This window comes from Aphis gossypii, chromosome 1 (genome assembly GCF_020184175.1).
Source record: "Aphis gossypii isolate Hap1 chromosome 1, ASM2018417v2, whole genome shotgun sequence".
In the NCBI taxonomy this organism is placed as follows: domain Eukaryota; kingdom Metazoa; phylum Arthropoda; class Insecta; order Hemiptera; family Aphididae; genus Aphis; species Aphis gossypii.
The window spans coordinates 17693696-17719604 of NC_065530.1; the positions used below are offsets into that span (position 1 = coordinate 17693696).

Sequence of the window (25909 nt, forward strand, 5' to 3'; positions counted from 1 at the left end):
TCAAAAGAAAAATAGTTTATAGAAAAATAGACTCTCTTTTGAAAGTCATTATACATAAACTAGTTAATAGTTATTTTAACCATTGATCAAATGTGTCATTTAAAATCAAAATTTTTCAAAATATTCTACAGTTATTCGATATTTTTTAGATAGTACATATTTTTATTGATTTTTATTGTCATACAATATAAATATTCAATGATCGTAAAGAAATTATGGGTTTAATACTTTAAAAAGTATCTACATTATATATCAAAATCCTTTAAATAGGTAGAAAGAAAAATAAATAAATACTCAGCTAACTCTTACTAGCCAAAATATATTTAAGAATAGTGGCAAATAGTGTTCCTTTTATATAAATGGTTATTTAAAAAGTTAGAATAATCATTTCAAAATAAAAATAAATAAATAAATAGTTTATCTACTAAACGACTCAACAACTGTTATTTCTGAATTTATGTTTCGAATTGAATACAAACTCCGAAACATTTATGGAAAACTGGTTGAAGAAGATAATTCGTAAATTAAAAAAAAAAATATATTAATATGTCCATTACTTTTAATAATTTCAATTATATTGAACATTTACATTTATATTTTATATACTAGTAAGTTAATACATAATAATTAATTATTTATATATATATTATAATTATAAATATAATATGCAAACCGATACCGATATCAATAATTAAAAATATATCGTTGGCTCACCTCATATCATTAACACAGATCAGAGATATTATCTAATACCTCCATCTAATTTAATAATCCAATTTAATCGTTATTAACTTCTTTTTTAACATTTATTACAAATATTTTAAGATAAGGATTATGCTTCCAAAACCCAAAACAGTTAAAAAAAAAAACTCTTGAATATATTATATAAAAAGAAATCCATTACAAAATTTAAGGAACTAGAGAAAATATAAATTAAAGTATATACGAGTAAATATATAACAATTTAAAATAAATCATGATTTGGAATTTTATTAAACATTATATACTTCACTATTGTTTACTTTCTTTTCTGTATAATTAAATTGTTAATAATTTCCTGGTGAGTGTTACTATTTACTTTACTCAATAATTGAAAAATATCTCTAACGCGATAAAACATTTTAAATTTAGTATTCATTAAGTTAAATTTGTTAATCTCTCAATACTTTTTGATTATAGTTATTTAAAAACGGTTATTTAATTCGAAGTATATTCAGTAATAATCACTGATATTCGCTATAAATAGTATGTTCTTATCATTGATAACGATTATAGTGCCTATTTATAAATATTTATATGGTTAGAAAAAATGTATTCAGTTTAACTACAAATTTTATTTTATTATTATTGTGTATATAAATTATAGTCCTAGAATAGTATACGTTAATTATTTTTTTTACTTTTATACAAATTTCTCTCTAATTAAAGAATATTATGACACATAAATTCACTTTGCAAATTTATTCGTATAAACAATATAGGTACCTACTTAGTTATAGATTGGGTAATTAACTAAATGTGTACAATTTAATGACCAAAGATTATCATCATATCATATTCTATTACAGATATTCCTTATATTTAAAATAAACAATAAAGAGAGGATCTTCATCTATCGATTTATAAATTACTTGACCGGAATAGGAACCGTAAAAGAATAAATTTTAAAATTGTTTTGATTATGAAAAGGTTTTATTAAATAACTAAAAATAACGCTATAGGATAAAGTAGTGGTCTTCATCCCATTTTCGGGTCGCGTAAGCTTTAAAATTGGGTTTCGATAAGTTTTCTTTTTTAAAATAAAATTTAAGTTTATAAAATTATAAGGTATAAAAACAAATTGTAATTATTAAACTTGGAAAATTAACAAATGAAAAATATCCAGTTTAAAAAACATTGTAATATATTACGTATAGACAACTATTTTATAATTTATAATATAATAGAAATTATAATGGGTATCAAATCGCAGTACCTATATTTTGTTACGTTTTATACATGACATTGAATATAATAATTTACGAGTAAACCGGGCTATCAATGAAGTTAGTATATATTATTATCGTTAGCTTACGAGGGTCACAAAAAATGAAGGCCTAAAAATATGGGTCGTGAGTTCAAAAACATTGATGACCACCGGGGTAAAGCAATCATTCCCTATTTTTTCTTCAAACAGAAATCTTATAATTTACTCTATATATACTCATTATTGACAGCCCTCAATCAAGTATTTTATAAATCAACTCAATATCTTGTTGATGATGCATTAACTGATTTATTCATTTGTCCATTATTCATTAGTGTTCTAGAATATACCCTAAAAACTGGAATGAATTGAGTTAAATTGACTGTAGTCAACCATTCATAATTAAATGACGCTTTTATAAAAAAAAAAAACAACCTCTACGACAGTGTTAAATTGATACCTATATAATAATTATACCTTATTATTATTTTTGAATAGTGATAATATTAAATAAAAAATAATATTTTAATAATTTTTTTTTTTTTAATATTTCAAATTTAAAAGCTTATTTGCTTATACAAATAGAATTGTATTCATTAATAAATTATATTAATGCATATTATAAATAATAATTTAATTATTATTTAAGTTGAAACTTGTGATTACATATTATTATTATTACAGAATAAAATTATTATTTTCGAATAAGGTATTACACGTTAATAAAATATATAAATGCTACATTTAATACAGTTTCACCATTTCCAAAAATTGATGAAAAAATTATAATGACTTGGTCCATTTATCAAGCAATAAGTATATTACCAAGTTATTTAATAATAATATAATAATATCAAAATATCAAATTTATATTTTTAAGTTCTGATTTTTTAAATTTATTGTAATCTATTTTCAAAGCAATACGAAAACCCGTATACTTCTTAAATATACAACCAATATTTATAAGCTAACAACTATTTATAGTATAAACATTAGATGTCTAAGATAATAATCTGAATTTAATTCTTATTATTATAAACGGTGCTAGAAACAGATTTTTTCATTGTTCAAAACTACTTGGCAGCTAAAAGTATAAACTTTTAAACATAATCAATAATAATAATTATAACCATTAATGTAATGTGGTATGATAAAATAAAAATTAAAAAGCTCTCATATGCCAATAACGAGTAAAGTATAGTCAATTTGGATAATTACGTGTTAAAAATAAAATTACAAAATAACGATGGTTAAAAAATACGGCTTTAAAGTTTAGTTCATACTTGCTAATACATCACGATTGCACTGCATAATTCACACAAATAATTTATTTTTGGTTAAATAAATTAAATAATTTCAATCGTTCACTTATTAATCTAATACTACAGTAATAGGTACTGAGATACTTAAAACTCCAGTAATTTGAATTTTAATTGAAAAATTAACGGTTTTCATAGTTAAAACGCGTAAATTATTCTATACCGTATGTATATAAGTAATATTATAGACTATAGAGTATAACACAAATAATTTACTACTGAAGAAAAATACATTTTAAGTAACCATATATTAACCACATACTAGATAACGCACTCTGTAGTAAATAACTTCACCCATATTATGATATGAATTTTAAATTCCTGATAATATACATCACACGTGTGTGTTTGATTTATGATAATTATTTTATAATTATATAATATCTCTAAATATTTTCAATAGTAAAAATAAATAAAAACAATTGAAAACAATCTTTAATATTTTTGAAGTTATTTCTTATAAAATAAAATATACTTATTCCTATATTTAAGCTCTAAGTATGAATACATTATTATGATGCAATAGTATCTAGTTATAAATGGATGAATGAATTAAACGTCTAAATTTATGTATACCAAACACGTGCAGAAATAAAAATATTCTTAATATAAAGTAAAAACTTATTTTAGTATGATAACTCATTAAATGTATGATCAAAATAATATAATCGTGCTACTTCACGGTTAACAGTTGTTAACGATAAATATTAAAATGTACGTGTGTTTTAAATATTCATCACTCGTCAATTTTATGAACCGGTGACCGATGTGTAATGCCAATTTTTATTTTTAATCGTCATGTATACTCGTTTTTACATACGGTATATTGACGTAATCATGACAGTGTTTACGTTGATCTTGTATAAGACATTTTTTTTCTGCTATACCTAATAATACTTTGTTACGTTATTTTAATCATCTTTCAAAGTTTCCTCCAGTAACAAACATTGATTATAAAATAAACTAGTCATAAATAACTAAAGGTCAAAACAAAGTTATCAGAATGTTTGATGATGCACGTATTGCATACATAATATTATTATTATTATTATTATTTATTTACCTTATATACTATACATGTATAGTAAACTGTATTATACAACATACTGTGTAAAAAAAAAATAGTATTTAGTATATTTACCTACACATGATTAAACATATATTAAATTTAGTACAATATCTATTATTATATTAATTGGTGCTTACTAGGTATATATATACATGACATGTATGCTCATATTAAATATATCAACTACCTATATTAATAACTTAATAAACGAAAATAATGAAATAATAACTAATTAATAATACACTAACTTATAATAATTATATTGCATTCTTTTTTATTAAATATTCAAGATCTAAAATATTCAAAAATATTCCTTTTGTTTTAACGACGTTTATGTTAAACTTAACAATAAGAATAGCTATTTTAATAATACAATTCCAATATTATATTTTATAAAAATTTGATAGATGTAATTGCATATATGATTTGATTAATTTAAAATTTAAATTTTTTTTTGAAATTTATGATATAAATTAAAGTTTCTAGTTTAGAAGTTCAATCTTTACCTATTATATATAAAACTTATTATATAATTTTATCGTTATATATAGATACGTATACATGTTAATTAACTTGCATTTGTATAATATTATCTTTATAATCATATTACTTTTTAGTTAACCAAATTACACTATACATTTTGAACAAATGTGCGGTTCGTATAGGTCGAGAGCCATATTTATAGATATTTGTGAAATCATTTTATGTCATTAACTCTTTTAGTTTTCGATAATAAATATAAATCTGAATAAATGGTTGGGTATAAATATGTATATAACCAAACAATTTAATATACAATAATGATAGATAATGGAATTCCTAACACACGTTTAACAGTAAGAGAGAATCGTAAAAGAGATTTACACGATTGTCTATATCAATTCCAATATATTTTATTTGGAATATCCTACTTTCATAAAACGAATACAAAAATGTTTCACAAATATTGCACATCGCACACTTCGAAAATTTAGTGGTTATAATGGTTATATTGACACTTAACCTAAGTTTACAATAGCCAATTGTATATGCATTATATTAAGCCTCGGAGATAATTAATTTAATATTTTAATACATATAAAGCTTAGAACTTAAGTTCAAACATGTTTGATACACAAAAAAAAACTTAAAGTTATCTTGTTATTTACAACAACAACTATCTAACAAGAGAAAATAGAAAATGAAAAGAAAATTGTTACAAGAAATATTTTAGTTTATACTTAAAGAGACAATAGTTATACAAGACAAAGGTAATAACGTATATGATAATATATTGATATATGAATCATAAAACAATAAGGAGACGCATCACCCGTTAATGATACACTCAAATATTTAATTTTTGTTTCATAGTTATTTATTTAGTATCACATTCAATTTATTATTAATAATTAGTACCTATTAGTATCATATATAAATTTATAGTACCATTTATGTCTAAGACGTCTTGAAGGGTTTTCGGGAATTTAAGGACTTCGAAAATGTTCAAGAGTAAATTAGGTTGGGGGATTTCATGACTATAAAAACGTTTTTAAAATCATTTAGATTCTTTTCAGATGGTTGTTGGTTAATCATATTTATCAACACAAAAGTTTTAGAACTTTGAATTTTGTAGTTATTGGAAAATAAAAATAAACTGTGCAAATCATTTTGTATAAAACTATAAGAACTGACTATGAAGACAATAGGTGTTTTAATACAATTTTATTATTTTCCAAATCATTATGTGAGCTATTTTTCTCTAAAAAATAAGAAGTTGATAAAATATTACCTTTATAAAATCTAATTCATGTCAAAATTATAATCTAATTTAAAGCCATAAAAATCTGATACGAAAACAAAAATGCATTAGTGTAATATCAATGGCTTTGACAGGTAATCCAAACATTTTCGATAAAACCGTGCACCATAACACCAGAATATATTTTAAAAGTTCGACTCAGTGACATCGTTGTCCACACGTTTCAGAATTCGATGTAAGACCAACACCAAAAAATAACGGCCCTTTTTGAGTCGTTATAAATTAAATTTTATGGATCTGTCACACGTATTGGAGCGCTAAGTTGGATCTGATATATAATACGACGGAAATTCAACCGTGCGTGCACGAACCTTCACCGCAAAAATTACCTATTCTCGTCGAATGGCTTATATGTACTCCCTCGGCGACCACCACTGCCACAGAAACTTAAATCTTTCACCCTTTACTCTCTCTCTCTCTTCTAACAGCAGGGGTCACCGTTATGATGTCATCCGCTCGGTGGGCGCATAAAATTGATGAGAAAATTGAACAATCACACTACACAAAATGTAATAACAATTATCAAATTTAATATAATATTATTTTGTAAAAACTCATTTAAGTATAGGTTAATACCTAACAGTTTTAATATTTTTAATTTCAATACAAAAACTTAAAAAAAAAATGTATTTATAATAGTTTTACATTATTACGATGATCGCGAGATTTTAATATTCAATACCACGAAAAATAAAAACGATTCAGAGTAAAATAATTTAACATAAGGTCATTAATAACAAGAGACTTGCAGAGGAGGGATGTCGTTTATTATTAACGGTGATTTTCAAATCCAGACATTATTACTAATTATCTAGTATTCTCCAACCTAATTGAACCAATATATGATAAACATATAAAAGCACAAGTGTCAGCTATATGAACTGTATGATTTCTTAATTATTAATGTACAGTAATTAATAATTAAATAGAAAAATAAGCATAAAAATCCATGCTGTGGCCCAAAAAAATGTCATTGTCATTTTAAATGTTTGTATTTAATATAGTATTTTACTTTGTTATTATTAACTTTTTTCCCAAATTATTACTTATTCTTTAGTGTCTAACTTGAGGTATATTGATAATAATATATAGGATAGGAATTATGGCTCAATCATGTGGCCAGATTATTTGATAATGCTAAATCATATTGTAATAAATTGGTATAATATATATTAGTATCCAAATAAAATAGTTTGGTATAGGAAGTCTGAAATAATAATCAAGTTACAATTGTGAATATACTTTTAAATATTAATTTACATTAAATTATTTTGGTGTTATTTAATTTATTAAGTTATTATTCATTAAATTTTTTTTACTATTGAACAACTTCCAATAATCTTTGATCGACGCAACATGTAAATTACTAACAAGAAACATGATTAGGTACACAATGAAATAGAATAAATATATATTAATAATATTCTGATAATATCGGCTAAAATCGTAAAATTAAGAAGAAATGTAAAATCTTGTAAAATAATTGTTATTACATTCGTTATCTTCATAACAATGATAAAAGTAAAACAAATTCAAACATAAGAAATAAGGTATCAATGATTTTGTTTTTGTTAATAATTTTATACTCATAATTACCTATAAAGTGTTAAACTGTCTAAACCTATTATTATGAATTTATATATTATAACAAATTAAAATAATTATTAAAAATAACAGAATTAATAAAATACACGATTTTTTTAATTTAGTAATTTACAAATAATTATAACCATAAGATAAAATAAGTGGATAGGGAAACCTATTCAAATTTTAAATATGTATAGTATGTATTTGCATTGTTTTTTGTAATTTGTATTTTGATGAATCATTAAACCATTTGTTTGTATTAAATTTAGCATAGTAGTATATTGGATAATTTATGGAAAATAATATAGTATAATGTACTGAAGATTATCACTTCAAAACATATTTAGAAAATTGAGTTTTGAAAACCTTGAAATGTATAAGAATCGTTAAATTATAGCAAAAATAAACTGTGCTATATAAGTTATGTTTACGTCATCGAGAAGTAATAGTATTTAGCTAAATAATTGGCACTCAACATTATATGCTTAAATTTGAGAAATTAAACTATACACAAAACAAAATGTTGCTTAGTCGCTTAGAATGACTGAATAATACAATTTCCATAGTCTATTAACCGAAAACATAAAAACACTGTATACTATATATTTATATGAATTATTCAATTTAACATTATATTGTTCTTGTGATTCTGAATACGTATAAAAAATAAAAAAATTTGTTTATTCTAACATTAGGTACAGTATAGACACTTATCAATGTTTAATTTTTAATTTAAATTAATTTCGAAATTTTTTCTTAGTACTTAAAATATTAGATAACAAAATACAGTGATTCTACCATATAACAAACTTAAATTAAACAAAATTTTCTATATAATGAATTATTTTTGAAAACCATGACCTTCATTGTGAATTATGCGTTAATTCTATTTAAGGAATTCCTCTATAATACGATTTTTTTTTTGTTACCCATGACACTTCGTTAAATAGAAGTTTCACTGTAATATTTAAAAAAAAAAAATGTTTAATAAAGGTAATAGAAAATAAAAAATAAAAAATAATCTTTAGATTTAAAATTTGAATTCAATAAAAATGTAAAATTTTTTGAAAATTTCTTAATTCAAACAAATTGTATTATTCTAATTCTAAAACTTGAAATGTTTAATTTTTTTCAAATACAGTGAAACTTCTATTTAACGAAGTGTCATGGAGAACAAAAAAAAAATCGTATTATAGAGTAATTCCTTAAATAGAATCAAGGCATAATTAACAATGAAGGTCATGGCTCTCAAAAAAAAAAAAAAACTCGTTAAATAGAAAATTTTGTTTAATGGAAGTTTCACTATATATATTATATAATCTGTTAGTATGTTTTTCACAGTAAACATAATTAGTATAAGTAATATATATAGGGATGTTGTGAATATATAATTGAAGAAAGAGTCCATCCAGTGATGGAACATCACGAGTCGGAAATAAATCAATTATAAATATATTATTTTGTAATTTTGTATATACATATATAATATATATAGTATTATATAGATAATAGTTTTGATGAAAATTATTACCTATAAAAGGCTACAATGTTGATTAATGAATTCAGGATTCTATCAATAGATGTTCTTTATTAACAATTAACATGTTTCTTTTTTAGTATTATAGTAGATTGTAGATACATAACATTATCACTCATTATTGTTTAATATAATTTAGTTGCTTATTGTATTGAAAAATATAGATTAGAAGTTTATTAATAATATCACGAAATATTAAAGAATATAATATTATAAGTATATAAACTGCTTAATTTTCCAAACTATTTATAAATATTTTAGTTAGATGCCTACTCAGTTATTTTATAACCCCCTTTCTAGCTAAAATATGTTGTATTAAATTTCATTTATTTGAATAAAACTATATCATTTTAACCATTAACCACTATTATTAAGAATTATTCTATAACTAATAAACTAAATAAAAAATAATTTAAATTATGAAATATTTTTTTTTTATATTTTAAATAAATTATTAAGTAAACTGAATTATTTATACAGGTACATCATAAAGAAGTATTAAATTAACATATTAATAAAACATAACTTAACAAATATTTAAAAATAATTCTAGGTTATTATATAATATATTATATGACTAAATTCCTTTTATTTCTGACCGAATAAATTATTGTTTAAAAATTATCCAAAGCTAATAAAATAAAGAAAACCCGTTTAAATTTACTATGGTAATTATAACAATTAAATTAACTCTTAAATTTAAGTATAAACTATTTAAAATATAACATTATTAACATAATCAATAAACTCCAAAACATAATTATACTTTATAATGTTTTATATTATTTACGTACAAAATTATCAATGTTCGTTTAGTAAATTATAATTATAAGTTTCATACTTTCAAGTAGTGTTCTATAGTATTAAAGTTTAGAAATCGTGAAACTGTGTTTAATTATCTTTTCTAACCTACTATCTATTATAAAGTATTTAAACTAAAGCAAATTTAATTTATACACACAGACCTAGAGCCTACAGGACTAACAGAATAAATCGGCGACGGCGATGTTGATGAGCATCTTTACTAGTTTCAAGTTTGATTTTGGCCTTTACCAGCTTCTATCTCTTAGCAAAACACTATTCAGAGATAAAGTGGCCTCTCCCTTATTTAAAATAAGGGAAAATCAGTCTAATAAAACCAATGAAAAAAATATAATTAACAAAAATCGTATAAAAAATGTAATTACTAAAATAGTAAATGACCTAGATGAGAATGTGTGTAAAAATCAATTATTAAAAAGTATCTATGTGTAAATATAAATGATTATCTATTAGCATCGTTTAGTTATATAATTATAAGATAATGTTATTTAGAGTAGTAAAATACATCATTCTCAATTATATAAGACATTGTATAAGACACATGACACTTTATTTTTATAAATTATAATATTATATAAGTATTATGTATAGGAACTCCGTATACCAGAAACGAGCTTGCTCAGTTGGTATACGTATCAGCTCTTATCACTATTACTGTAGTAATTTAATTTAATTTTTGTAATTTAATTTTTGTGATTTTGCTGAAATAAATAAATAAATAAATAAATAAATAAATAAATACAAAACAAAAATTTGCTCAGCTAAATTTCTTTAGTATACAACATTCAAAACTATTTTTATTAAAAGGAATAGACCGTTATTGTAAATTAAATAATAATAATAAGCTCACTCTGCAACATAGTAAATGTCAAGCAAAACTCGTCATTAAATAGATATATATTGGAAGTGTTAAATTCTAGTTTTATGATAAATAAGTGGCATATGAAAAACGATTTTGAGTGGTGACGGTTTATCTATATGTGTAACTAAGATATTATACTTATAAAACTATAAAAGTAATACGATAGGATGAATTATTTTTTGCTAAAACAATTACATTTATAATATTATTATCATTATGGCAATAAATATTTATATTCTACATTATATTTATTCCTCGTAATTTTTAAGTCAACATAGACTTACAGTATGACGGTATAAATAAGTGCACAGTTTAAATAGACATAATATTTTAAAATGTATCTATTTATTTTTTAAATGTCATTGTCTATAGCATTAATAAACGAAACAATTTAAAGTTACTCATCAAAAATATTTTTGAATTTCTACTAAATTACAAAAACCATTATTTTTTGTTTGTCAATGTAAATCTCATCAACAATTTAACTTAAAATGCTTATAAAATAATTTTACATATTTTTAATATTTTTAACCTGCTATAACAACAACTTGATATTGGTATAATTCCAATAATTTTACATAGCAGTTTTGATTATTGATCATGAAAATCAATTTATCATTTATAATATTACAAATAAAAATTAGTTACACAATATCTATTATCTACACTTAATTAAATAAAATTATCAAAGACAGGAACAAAACAGAAACCCTTTGATATAAAATTATATTCCACGCTTTTAAGCGTTCGCGATAATGTCTCTAGAAACCCGAACATTGTAACGCTAGTTAAGATTACCTCATGGAATTTAATCCACTCTGTCTCCTATTTGTCAAGAAACAGAAATTTTCTGTTTAGTTAGTTTGGTGTAATACTATAATCCTAGCATAACGTTGTAAAATTTAAAAAAAATTAACAGTAGCATGCTACTTGTTTTTGAAAGTAGCTTTAACATAAAATAAATGAAAAATTACATGAAGTTTTTCTGTTATTCATCTTATCTGTTTACATCAATATTTTATAGGGGGATATGCTAAATTTTTAGGTTCATAAATATTCTGGTACACTAACAAAATTTTAATGGTAAACTGGGTTCAATAATTTATTGATACTGCAATGATATTATGTTTCAAAATATTTTATATACATGAACATATACCTAGTTATGGTGAATATTATGAAATATAGTCATCAGTTAGTATAAAATATAAATTTCGATGTATAATAAATAATTTAATCATATTTCATATTATTCTTTGAAACTATTTGATGTTAGGGTATTATTTTTTATTATTATACGTGTTCTGAATTATAAAATGTGTATATTTAAATAGTAATGTAAAATACTAAATATTTTAGACACAGAAAATCACTCAACATTAATCAAATACCAAAATAATTCAGGTTGTGGTTAATAGTAAATTACAATAATATTAATAAAAAGACCGATCCAAATCAAAAATATATATGTTTAAATAGTTAAACACATTTAGAACACAAATTATAACTATACCCGGTACTCGGTAGAATGGCGATCAAAAGATTGCATATTAAATATTATAAATCTGAGCATGTTGAAATACACCATGAATGTGGACTTGGTCGTATAAGGTTGACAGGAGACAGAGTGAAAACTATGACAGTAAATTATTAACTAAATTTGATTTTCAAGTTGAAGCTCTTTATTGCAATAAACCTATAACTTGTGAACTTTCATCGGGTTTTGGATAAGTGGATTATAGAGTTACATCTAAAGAATACTAAATTGCATTTACTACCTATATATCAAAATAAAAAAATAATAAAATTATCAAGAGATAAAGTTATAAATGTCTTATCATTTAGATTGTGTACATATTTTGATTATTTGCCAATATCTGTAGACGTTTTTAAGGCAGCTGTTATTTAATATGCTTACAGCTAGACTATATTTAATTTATGATTTTTAAATTCATTGAATTTACAGAGATTATTAGAATAAAATAATTTATTCTCCCTTGATCAAGCGCTTAAAACAATAAGAAATATAAGATGACGTATAAATAAATATGTGAATATAAAAATGTAGAAACTAATAAATAATTCTAATAGAATCACCAAATTTCTATAGGCTATTGAATTAAATATATTAAAATAGATCAAAATTGAAGCATCAAGTATAAAAATGTTATATTAAATTATAATAATATATCTTTAATGTAAAATTAAACATCATAATTGATATGAATAATAAATTAAATAAATTATCATAAACACTGCAGTATAAGACATTTTACAATGATACAGTTATGTTATATGCTACATAATTCGCCATAAATGGCTATACATATAATTATAATATTATTATGTAGATATACATTATTTATAAAAAAATTAATATTTTAGTAGTCGTGTGAAGACTATATTCAGTACCTTTAATTACAAATACTTCACCTACTATTAAATATTTTACCGTTTAATGTAATAAAGCGTTTTGTTGTCGTCTAGTAGTTGTTTTAAATATAAGACTTTATACTTTCAAAAACAAATCAATAAATATATATTAATAATTTATGTAAATGTATAATATGAAATAATAACTTTATACTTAGCCTAAGTCTACTTTATTGAACTTACTTCAACTGCTCATTTAAACATTTGAAGTCCTCTTCCGTACAAGGAAATTAAATTTTAATAAAGAAAACAAAAACAGTTAGTGTTTAGAAAAAAACGGTTGGTATATAAACCGTTTTTTAATATATATATATACATTTGAAATACTTCAAGATGGAATCTTAAAATCAAAGTTTATAACGACATAACGAAAGCTATATGTTTGACATTTGACTAAAAGGTTTTCACAATAAACACGACTTTCTTTTCTTTACTTGAAAAAATATAATAAAGATTTAACCAACCTTATTTTTTCAAAAATAACTGTACTATTATAAGCCATTAGAACATATGGAGACATAAATTATAAAAAAATATGTTCAACAAAATTACAAAAAAATTATTTTATACTTACAGGACAGCAATATTTTTAGATAATGCTTAAGTACAAAATAGGATTTTGAAATTGTGAAATCAATTTCAAACGTTGCTCAAACGGCGGCACGAATCCGTAATAAATATCATGTGCATAGCACGATTCTATACTGGAACGATATCACGAGTATACGAAAAAATAACAAGCTTTTGGTGACGGCACAACTTTATGAATAAAGCTCAGCGAACCGTTTAAATGTGTAAAAATTTAAAAATATATCAAATTTTGTTATTTTATATTTTATCTAAAACGTGATGTGAAGAGTAATGTTAATGAGTTCTTATAAAAATGAATTCTTATTGGATTACCATTATAATGTATGAATGTATGTGTATTGTACATTGTGTACGACTAATAATATTCGTTACAGGCAGTGACTATTTATTATTTTAATACGCAATTTTTCTAAATGGTCATAGTTAAATATAATTTTGTTTTCATACAATTTTTTTGTGAATGTTAAAATACAAGAACTGTATTTGAGGTATATTTGACGTTGTGATATAATACGGTATGATTAGATTATCAGCATGAACTAAGTAGCATGTACCATTCATATTAAAGCTTTCAAATTATTTGTGAATTACTTAATCGAAAGTTAAAATTATACTTGAAAATAATTTTAAGACCAATAAAATAAATTAAAATGTAAGTATATAGTATTATAATATCTATTCCTGAAAAGGAATAATTATTTTACATTAACATTAATCTAAGTTAATATATTTAACTATAATTCTAGTCGAATTGTAATAAAATAGTTTTGAGCTATTATTTTTCGTAAACTATAAATCTAATATTACATTCAATTAAAAACTAATAAATATAAAATCAATTGTTTACTGTAATCCATTATCGAATTATTTTCTGTTTTACTTGCATCGATCAAGTCAACTTCCGATTACTTCGTGGCGTTATTCTAATAGGTACTAGTCTTAATATGTTCAATTGCAGATATAAATCCTTTATTTTTCCATATTTTTCGTAATTTTGGTTTTCAGACTGTTAAGAGGATGTCGCACCAACATGTCTTGTCTCCATCTTACACACGTACGACAGTAAATTTTCGTTCACCTGTTTCAATAGTGTGCTTTAAGTTTTTATATTACAGTAAATTGACCTACTATCAAACTTTTATATAAGAACAATACCTGTGTTCTCTCGTTGGGTTTTTACGATATTTTAATTTTTAAGTGAATTATGAGCATTTTCAAATATTTAATATATTTCATTCTCATAACTTACTTAAAAATTTAAATATCGTAAAAAAACCAACGAGAGTACACAGGAAATATTCTTACCTATAAGTTTGATAATAAGTCAATCCACTTTAATATCAAAACTAAAAGCACACTATTGGAACTGGTGTACGAAAATTTATTATGTCGTACGTGTGTAAGACGGAAACAACACATACAGATGTGACATCCTCTTAAGTTTTCATTTTTCAGTTACACATTATTTTGTTTATTGCCAGTGTTACTATTTGAATATAAATGATAATATTTATTATATATATTATATGCTTAAATAGATAAAAGCTATAAAGTATTTGTACAAATACTACCATATAATATATATTATATTATTATTATTACCCACGAGTATTATACATTTAACAATCGTATGATACTTTATGATACTTTTGCATAGTTTAACTTGATTTAATCGTAATACTTTCTATTGTGAAAACATAATTTAAATACCTATTTTAAATTGTTTGTTAATTCTAGAAATGAAAAACTAAAATATCAATAATTCAATTAACTTTTGTAAAAATGCATTTGACAATAAATAAAAAAACCTAGTTTAAACAACAGTAAATGTGAAGTAGCGTAATAATTAGAGTTTTTAATCATACTTGTAGGTTATGTGTAAATTTTGTTTATTAAATTAGTTATAGCATTTACATAATTTGCAATATAATGTTTCGCAATAAAACTCAATTTTTAAGCTCATTATTATAATATACAGTTTTAAAAAGTTTTTTTTTTTTAAAACAAATACCTCCTTTAAATTTATAAGGGAAGGGGTTAAATATTTTTTTAATAAAATAAAAAATGTATATTAAATTGTAAATAAAATATTTCAAAGTTTATTTATTATTATATCGCAAAAATTATTAATAAATATAATTTCTGAATTATTGGTATGAAGAATACAGAATTTGACTTTATACAATTTTACAAAAACATCATAAAACCATTCCTTAATTCATATCAAAATTAACCCTTACTTATGAACATTAGGATCTCAAACTATATCACCTCATTTTGTCACCATCTATAGGAACTAGCATACTATATTTTATGTTTTTACCTATTAGACTCATGTGAAAACTTAGAATTCTCCCCCCCCCCTTCCATTGTATTAATCAACAATATACACACGATATAAATAAATATAAACATATTGAAATGTAAACATTATAGTATACTATAAACAAACATAGAAGAATTAAGTTTAAAATGTATTAAACGATGAAATTCTTTGTTTATTTAAAAATTGTTCGTTCATAAAACCAACAAAAACGTAATGTAAGCATTATATTTTTATAGGTCTATGATATTATAGAAAAATTAAAACTATATCAAGTGCATACTAATGATAGTAAAGATGGTTAGTCTTGTCTGTGTTAGTCTTTTCAACATACGTGAAGAAAAAAAATGTATATCCTTACACTTTATGGTAGGTACTTATGAGAACACGTTAACTGAGTAAAAAAATACAAAAAATATAACCTTTCTGGATCAGTTTAAATGAGATCCGTTAAAATGAAATAATGATGTTTGGTATTTACTTCATCGTAAGCACAACAATAATATTATAATTTATAATGGACTCATCATTGGATAAAATATTTTCGGTTAGGTCGACAAAACATATACTGCAGCAGTGCAGTACGGCACAAACCACCATGGACCATGGTACCTAATTATCGTTGTGTACTTATTAACTATAATAAGAACGGACATTGTTCATGATGCGATCCGCTGTAATAACGGTAATATTTGGCAACTCACTAAGTTCCTTGAAACTGAAAAATGGTTTCAAACAATGGGTTGACATTCGGATACCTTAAAAACTCAGTTCGACATATATAAATATGAAAATAAAATTGGAAATTTTGATTACTATTGTTTTTTTTTTACAAACACTGTTTGTTTGTAAAATATATAGATACTTAAATAAATAATAAATACATATTTTCAGTTTAAAGAATGATTATAAGTGTATACAAACAAGTAATAAATTAGAAATTTTCTGGCGAGGATCGAATTAGTTTCAAAAAAATTTTCGATAACGTCTGATTTTTTTTTTTTTAAAGCTTACAAAATGTATAGAAAAACACTTCTGAGAAACCTAAAAAAATACATAATAAAGGTATAATCTTTGTCCACTTTCTGTACTATATATTATATAGAAGTACTGAATGAATCTCTAAGAACACGTCTTTGGTTGTTCAGTAATTCAATATTTAGATTTTCAGTATTTAGTAATTCAGATTATATTGGGAACTTATTGCAATGTACTTGGACTTAAACACTTATCAAAATACTTTAAGTAATTCGCTAATAATTTAGATAAGAATTCTGTAAAAAATATTTTTATATTACCTATATGCATACGTAATATATTATAATACAGTAAGTTCCCGTTACAACGAATACCGTAAAAATCCCGTTATAGCGAAAGTTATAGAGATCCCCTACCGAAAAGCTACATACAAAAGCTATTTCGTTACAACAAAATTTCCGTTATAACGAAAAAAAAATTCGGTCCCTTGGAGTTCGTTGTAACGGGAACTTACTGTATAATATTATTAATAATGTATACAAACTATCCATTCAATCTGGTGATACCCAAAAGCGCAAAACGAATTTATTTTTGTGTACCCCTTAGTAGTGGAATTAAAGCACAAAAATAAATTATATTACTTGATACAATATTTTTCCCATTGCACTAAAAGTTTTTATTTAAAATTTACCACTCATTGCATTTGATTCTCAAATACATAATATTTTTACACTTCAAAAACAGTTCAGTTTGATTTCAGTTGATGTTTAGTGTTATTGTATCGTATTTTATCGTAGCAAATTACGATGGTGGTCGGTTATTATTTAAGATAGGTAATTATAAATTATATACAGTATAAACTTAGATAAAATAGGATTTTTGATAACTATATAAATTATGATACGACTTGGTCATTATACATTTTGTTTTTAAATGAAGCAGGTTTAAATGTTTTAAATCGGAGTGAAATATTTTAAATCGTATACCAAATATCAATCTAAATTAGTTGATATCTGCACTACAATCGTGAGTGATAGCATATCGTTAAGTCAATTAATATTAACCATTAATTGAATAAAATAAAATTGTACTTATAAGTTATTAAAAAGAAAATTTGTATTTTGTACTTTTGGGATGTGTTTATGTCATATTTTGCGTTTATGAACCATACGTGCACCTTTTTAGGATCAAACCAACAAATACCTACTACTATTAATAAAACATAGAAATGTCTATTACAATTTTTAAACCTTATACAAAATATGTAATAATTATTTAAAATTATTTTTCTAAATTGTTGTAGTATAATATAGGTAGCCAATATAATAATATAGGTATCGTATTTTTCGGGATAGTCAAATTGCACTTAGATTAAAAATAAGGTAATGGTCGATCTACACTTGGATAAAAATAAAAGGTAATGGTTGAACTGCACTTGGGTAAAAATAGGTAATGATTGAACTAAAGTCGGATTAAAAGCAGATGTTCAAAAAATAATATTAATTTAAACACAGATTTCACTTACCGCTTAAAATGCAATGATTGACATACTAATTAGTAATTTTACATATAATGTATATTATATTACTTAATTAAATTATTTTTTGTAGAAATTATAAGAAAGTTTGTTATGACATAATATTCTAAAGAACTGTACTATCTAAAAAAGGGGTGTGTTTAAAAAATAGACATAGTTTGGTTTTTCATCAAACATCCACTATTTTTAAGCCAAATGAACTTCGACAATTATTACTTTTTTTTAACCCAAGTACCATTCAATTACAACGGGTGTAATTCGATCTTACCCGCATTTTTAACTGGTTAAAATATTTAATGATAAGTGATAGGTAGGTCCAAACTATTATTATAAACTAATAACTATATTGTACTACATTTTAATAGCAGATTATATTCAATATTCTACCTTTTATTCAATTTATTTTAATTTAATAAAAATTTAAATTTAAAGATTACCCTTAGGTTTTTACTTAGATTAAATACTTATATTATACCATGATGGTACAATACATAAAGTGTTAACAGCTATAAGCCTAATAACAATTGACAAGACAATTGATCAAAAAAATTGACAATTTGACAATAATATTGAACAAAAGATCAATAAACAATATAATATATTATAATATACTTGACGAATATTATTACACGACCATTCACAATACTACGAGAGTCTAGTGATTTTAATTTGTACGTACTGATTACACGTGTCATATTGTGATGTGTCGGTTCATCGCAGACTGCAGAGCTTGTCATCTTAGTAAACAAATCACTTCGATTTCTTGTCATACTATGATTTATGGTTAGATCTTTTCTCCTTTTTAGGTATTAGAGGAAGGAAGAGTGTCAAGATTAACATTTATATGAGTCTAATTTGAAAATCAGCCAGATTTGACTTAACATGATTTATTTAACCTTCAAATTATTTATTTATTTATATAACTTAACAATATTCGGCTTTCTTCTGAACAGTAATATACAAAAACAAATATTACAGAATTAACAAATTTAATAGTATAAATAATTTTCGTCTTGGTACTAATGGTTAAATTGGTTGATATTGGCTATAAACACATCATTCTTATTCATGGTATTTCTTGGAAAATTGAGCCAACTCAATATTAAGTAAAACTATTCCTGAAGATTTGTATTACCTGGGATTCGAATAATGTATTTCTGAACTTATAGTCATTTTTTAAATTTTTTAATAATTATATTTTTACACTTTAATGTAATAGGTAATGAATATTTTAAAAGCATCAACATTTAAATATTCATTTTAAGACATACCAGGAGATTACAACCCTATATTTTATAGGGCAAAGTTATAATTTCATTTCTCTACGAAATGCCACCACTGGAAATACATGCTTACCTTGACGTATCTGGGCGTCACTAGCGTGACCATTAACCCCCGTACAGCGATAACGCTCACAATATTTTTAAATCGATATACATTTATGGTACGTATTTGTATAAAAATACGTAGGCAAACACCGTAGGTATAGTATACCTGTTATTATAGCGAAATAAAAAAAATATTTGTGGTATGGTGAGTTACCTTTGCGTCCATTGCCGTAGAGGGGCACGCGGATCCCTCTTCCGATGCCGTGATTTTTCCGAAAACGCCACCGCGGGACACAGTCGACGACCGACGAGAGCGTCGCGTGACTACTGCCGTTTCGGCAGCCGGCGGGTACAATAAAGAGGTCCTTTGGAGAACGCGCGACCACGGCGACCACTGCGACGGCGGCGGCGGCGAACTGTTGCTCCTATCTCTTTTGGCCTGCGCGCATCGCGTACGGCTGCGGCAGCGGCGCTGTCTGCGGCTCGCAACGATTTTGACCACACACCACGACCATACATTTTTATTGTTCCTACAGCATTTTAATAATGAAAATAACAATATCCGAAGATTTCGGTGAACCGGGAATCGGCTGGTACTTAATATAGCTGGTCCATCGGCAGCGTGCTGGACCGGCGCGTTTTTTTTAAGGGGGTGAGGTTTTTTCATTTTATATTTAAATAAATATAAAACATGGTTGGTAAGAGGGAGGGTGTTGGATGCACAAGTTTTCCGTTGTTGTTGCCATCAATCTTCATGATATGAACAATATCAAATATTAAATAGAACCATGTTACGATTACATATTTTCTAGAATTCTGAATTATTATATATTACACTTGTCTAGTTGATTTCACACTTTGTTGTCCAAGACAAATTAAACAGTCGTGGACCTACAATTACTCAAACCCCGTAAAAATATGTAAGCTGCACAGATATTTAAAATAGCTCACGGCGCAGTGGCCTGTAGATCATCTTGAAACTATTGACGAATATTTTATGGAAATCGGTTGAAAACTGCGGATTTGCATCCGTTTTAAACTGATTTTATACAGTAAATAATTTTATTTATTGATTATAGTTAATTCAACATAGCATTGTTCGTAAAAAATTAAATAGTGCCAATAATGGTAGTTTTAACACAATAATTGGGGTGATTTCTACTAAGTATAAAATGATTAAAGGTATATAATTATAATAACTATTTTATTTTATGTAACCAATAGCAACCCTATACAAACAAAAAAAATATTTGTTTTTCATTAGCCAACAAATTCCTGTGTAAACCCTCTTTAAAATGTAAAATTAAAAAATTTGCTTCAAAGTTCACATTCTTGGATATATAGTGTTTAATATACTTACCAATTTTCAGAACCAGAAGTTCTCTTTTTTATAGATTGCTTTTACAGTTACACACACGCCAACATAACCTTTTTTTAATGTAGATAATAATATAATCTTTTACATAAATATGGTCCGATTGAAGGTATTTCAATACTTAAAACTATCCCCTGATCATTCCATTAGTTGAAATTGTGAGATTACCACGGTAAGTTTTCCGACGTAATGATGCAAAATATAAATGAAAATATTTTTTCTATACATACTAATACGTCTGTTATTACAAGTTAAAACTCCTATATTTTCACATAATTCAGTAAAATATATATATATATACCTATTAGATAACGTAGATATATATTATAATAATGTTAAATTAAAGAAAATATGGCATAGCGAAATAGTAGTATGTCATAAATGGTCATCATGTGAATGGGCTCGTTCTAATCGAACCTGTTCCATATTTTTTTCTTAATATTTAGTTCAGTGGTATCAGGAACAGACTGGCCCACCGGGACGCCGGTAAATTTCCCGGTGGGCCAGTGCCTAATGTGGCCAGTGGTCATTGTTTCTAAAATTAAATAAAAAATATTTTTTTAAGTGCAATCAATAAGTATATAGATGTGACCACTTTAATTCTAAATCCCAGTGACATTTTTAATCCCAGTCTGCCTTTGAATGGTATCCTCAAATATAATATTGAGTATTGGATAAAATAAAATTAGATTTTTAGAAATCAATCAAATATGTCATATTTTATATTTGTAATACATTCTTCAACATTTAACATTGGTAAAATTATAAATCAAACACAATTTTATAATGTCCTACTCTTAATATTATGATATATTATACTGAATAGTGTATAGGTGCATATTTATTACATACAATAGTTAATAAATAGTAATTAATAATAATGAAAGAGGAAATAATCGTAAATACAATTTTCAAGGTTTATATTATACATTTATTAATACTAATATTACTGTTTCATTGTTATAAAACAAATTTTAATAGCTTAAAACATTTTATCTATATTATGTTGTAGTATTTTAATATAGTAATATATGGATGTATAAAAATAAGCGTACTCGTAATAAATAATTTTCCCTGCAATTAAATTAAAAAATTGTATTGCTGAAAAGATAAATATAAATTAATAATAAAATTTAATAGGTTTTCTACACATGAATGACAAAACAAAATATATAGATCTAAAATATAAATCAATGTTTATGGGAAACAACTATATTATACCAAATTGACCTTACAGAATAAACTATCATCAAAATGGTATCAAACACGTCTGGAAGAAATAAATTCGAGTACAAAAACCTAACTTTCAACACGAAATCCCTAACAGAATTATTATTACGCTAATACAATATTATGTTAAAATCTGGTCTATGGCGTGATTTCAGTTTTAATTGAGAGGAACAAAAATATTAATCAGCCCAAATAGGTAGATTAAAATAAGACCACACATGTTTTTAAAATCAAACAGTGGCAAATGCTTCTACCAGCAAAAGAAAAAAAGATATCACCTAGTTTTAAAAAATCGTAGTATCGGTGTTGAGTCTTTTTTGTACAATTTTTATTGTGTGTTTAACCTGATTTATAATGAGGTAATTTTAATATGTAATTCACAGTGAACTAATTATTATCTTTGGCGTGTAATCCATTCGATTGCTTGTGGTTATGGCTAAAAAAATTGCATAATTATTAATTATTATTCATTAATAATTTATTATAAGTACCTATTCGTTTATTTTTAAAATCCCTATTACTTATGCAGATATTCGTATGCGCGTGATATGTATTTAATTTTGTAGGATATAAAATAAATTACCATATTATATAAACTGGAAAAAAATAATAAAATACCTCAAGAATTTGATGTGAAAAAAATAACTCGCACCGTAGATCACGATGAGGCGTTTGTAAATATCGTAGACTGCTTATTAAATCATTAATATTTATGGTGTCACTTAATATTTTTATAGTCACCTATAATTATTACTTAGTTGCTTATTCAAAAAATAAGTATAGCTTACACATTAATGACTATGTCGAATTGTAAGTAATATATTTATTTTTAAATTACTTTTGAAATTATATATAAAAAAAAAAAAATATTTTCAAAAAAGTTAAGAACGTTTTAAAATAATGAATGTAAACATTTAAAAGAATCGCTAAAATCGTTTATACTATTGTAAATTGGCAGGCTTAATTGCTTTATTATCGTTATTATTGTACTATGGAAATTGTTTTATCATGTTTAAGTATATAAATATCATACTTGTATTATTATTATTATTTATTGTTTTATTAATTATACATTTTCCATTAATATTAAAATTCTACACTGTTCTGAGTTGCAATACATATTATTTTGGTCAATTTGGTAAATTATTAATATTGCATTTATAGGTCATACTCGTATATTGCAGTGTATTATAAACAAAAAAACTATTAAAAACGTTTAAAAATATGAAAGTCTAAAAAGTATGTTCAATATAATATTCTGTAAGCATATTAATTTAAAATTTTGTTAATAAATTGTATTCTAAGAAAACTGTAATTGGATTCTATTATTTTAATATTGTATAACTTAAATTAGTTTGGCATAATATGTTTTATTAGCTTACTGTTCAACTATAATTTATTGCATATAATATTATATCAGATATTATATTGTTTGAAAAGTACTTGATGCGTGATTACTGATTACTGATTAAATCGTTTGAAGGTCTTGTTTATTATTGCCGTATACTGTAGACGACTATATTATAAACATTATAATATAATACGTATGTGTATCATAGGAATAAAATATTATAATATAGATATAATATAATAATATGTACAATTTATGTTTTAGTGGCGAAAATTACTAACACATTAGTATGGCCCGAGAAGCAAATTGTGCTGAGGCTACATACAATTAATACGTTATTTAGCACCATGCACCGCTACCGACCTTGTGGGGACAGTCCTGCTGCTGTCGTAGAGTTCATCTGGAGCGTTGTAGGTGTGACGGTCGTACGTGGAATGGCGAACAGGCATTTCACGAATCTCAACAATGTTTTATGTTTTTTATGTTTTAACCACATCTATGTTAAACTTTATCTTTGGAATCGTTTTAGATTCAACCTTTGAGGGCCGAATCAGTCTAGGGTATACAAACCATTGTATCGTTAGGACTGAAAGAAAACGAGCGTAGAACCTATAAACATATCTCATGTACCTCAATATAAGTTAACAATGTCGGCTAAATTAAATTTTGAATTGTGTTATTAACTTTGAGAATACGAAAGTAAGACATTGTAATTTTTAGTGCGTATTACTTATAACGAGTAATGCGGCATTATTATAAACAATATAAGCATGAGTAATTAGTAAAAAACCAATCATATATTCGGTCAAATAATTAGTAATAACTAATCTTGGTCTAATAATATTAATTAAAATAAATAATTAACCTAAACAATTTTTATTTGTTTCTATTAATTGACGTTCAGAGTATTATATTATTCACCCTTGTATGGCCATATCCTTAGTACATGATAAAATTACTGCAATAAAAAATGAAATATGAAAATTCTTTCATTTATATAAATATTTAAAAATTAAAAATTATTCTTTTTAACATATAATTGACAAATTATATATATAAACAACATTAATTTTTTAATTTTAATACAACGATTAAAATAAATTCTATCTAAAAATTTAAATTCCATCTGTAAATAAATAGTGTGCTATATTTAAAATAATAGCTTAAAATTTAAAATTTAAAAAATGTATCATCTACTCAATAATACATGTCTAAATTTAGAATTCTTCAAAATTAAAAAAAAAAACATTATTAACACGTAGGACGTAGATATATAGCCGTAGAATAAGCAGTTTTTATTTGTTGAATTTTGCACCAATTCCGGATGAAAATAAAAGCAAATTTTTACTATTTTAAACCAAGATCAAAGAATGAAATATAGTGTGTTTAGTGTATTGAAAGTAACAAATAGCTGCAAAGTAACGACGAGGACAGTAAAGAAAAGAAATCACATCCAAGTGGTAAGCATATGCACTGATGTACTGCAGGCAACCTGTTATGATCCAACATATGTCTTGCAAAAGACATAATATAACACTCTGAGTATTGATTTTTTCGTGTTCGATATTTTACATACCTAGTAAATTGTTTTGAATACAAGCAATATTTCTGGTTATTGTTATTCTATATTTTACAATATTTTTATGAAATAAATTTAATAATATATTTTTGCTATGATTAAAAATACCTCTATTTTCAATTAATATTTTACGTTCTTGATAATTATTGTTTACTTGTAATAGTATTTTTTTGTTTTTATCAAATCGTCCTACATACTTCTATAGTTAAATACAGTTATAA

General features: G+C 24.4%; 1 protein-coding gene across 4 annotated transcripts in view; it reads right to left on the reverse strand.

The window, feature by feature from the left end:
• Window positions 1–20562, reverse strand: part of LOC114128313 (calcitonin gene-related peptide type 1 receptor) — a 153978-nt gene extending 133416 nt beyond the window's left edge. For 2 of the 4 annotated variants that reach the window (XM_050198860.1, XM_050198854.1), the window contains exon 1: window positions 20368–20561. The gene's annotated coding sequence lies outside the window, so the exon portion shown is untranslated. Of the gene's footprint in view, window positions 1–3249; window positions 3481–20367 lie in introns of those variants that run through there. The other 2 variants (XM_050198861.1, XM_050198855.1) reach the window with 2 other exon arrangements.
• Between the last annotated feature and the right edge of the window lie 5347 nt (window positions 20563–25909).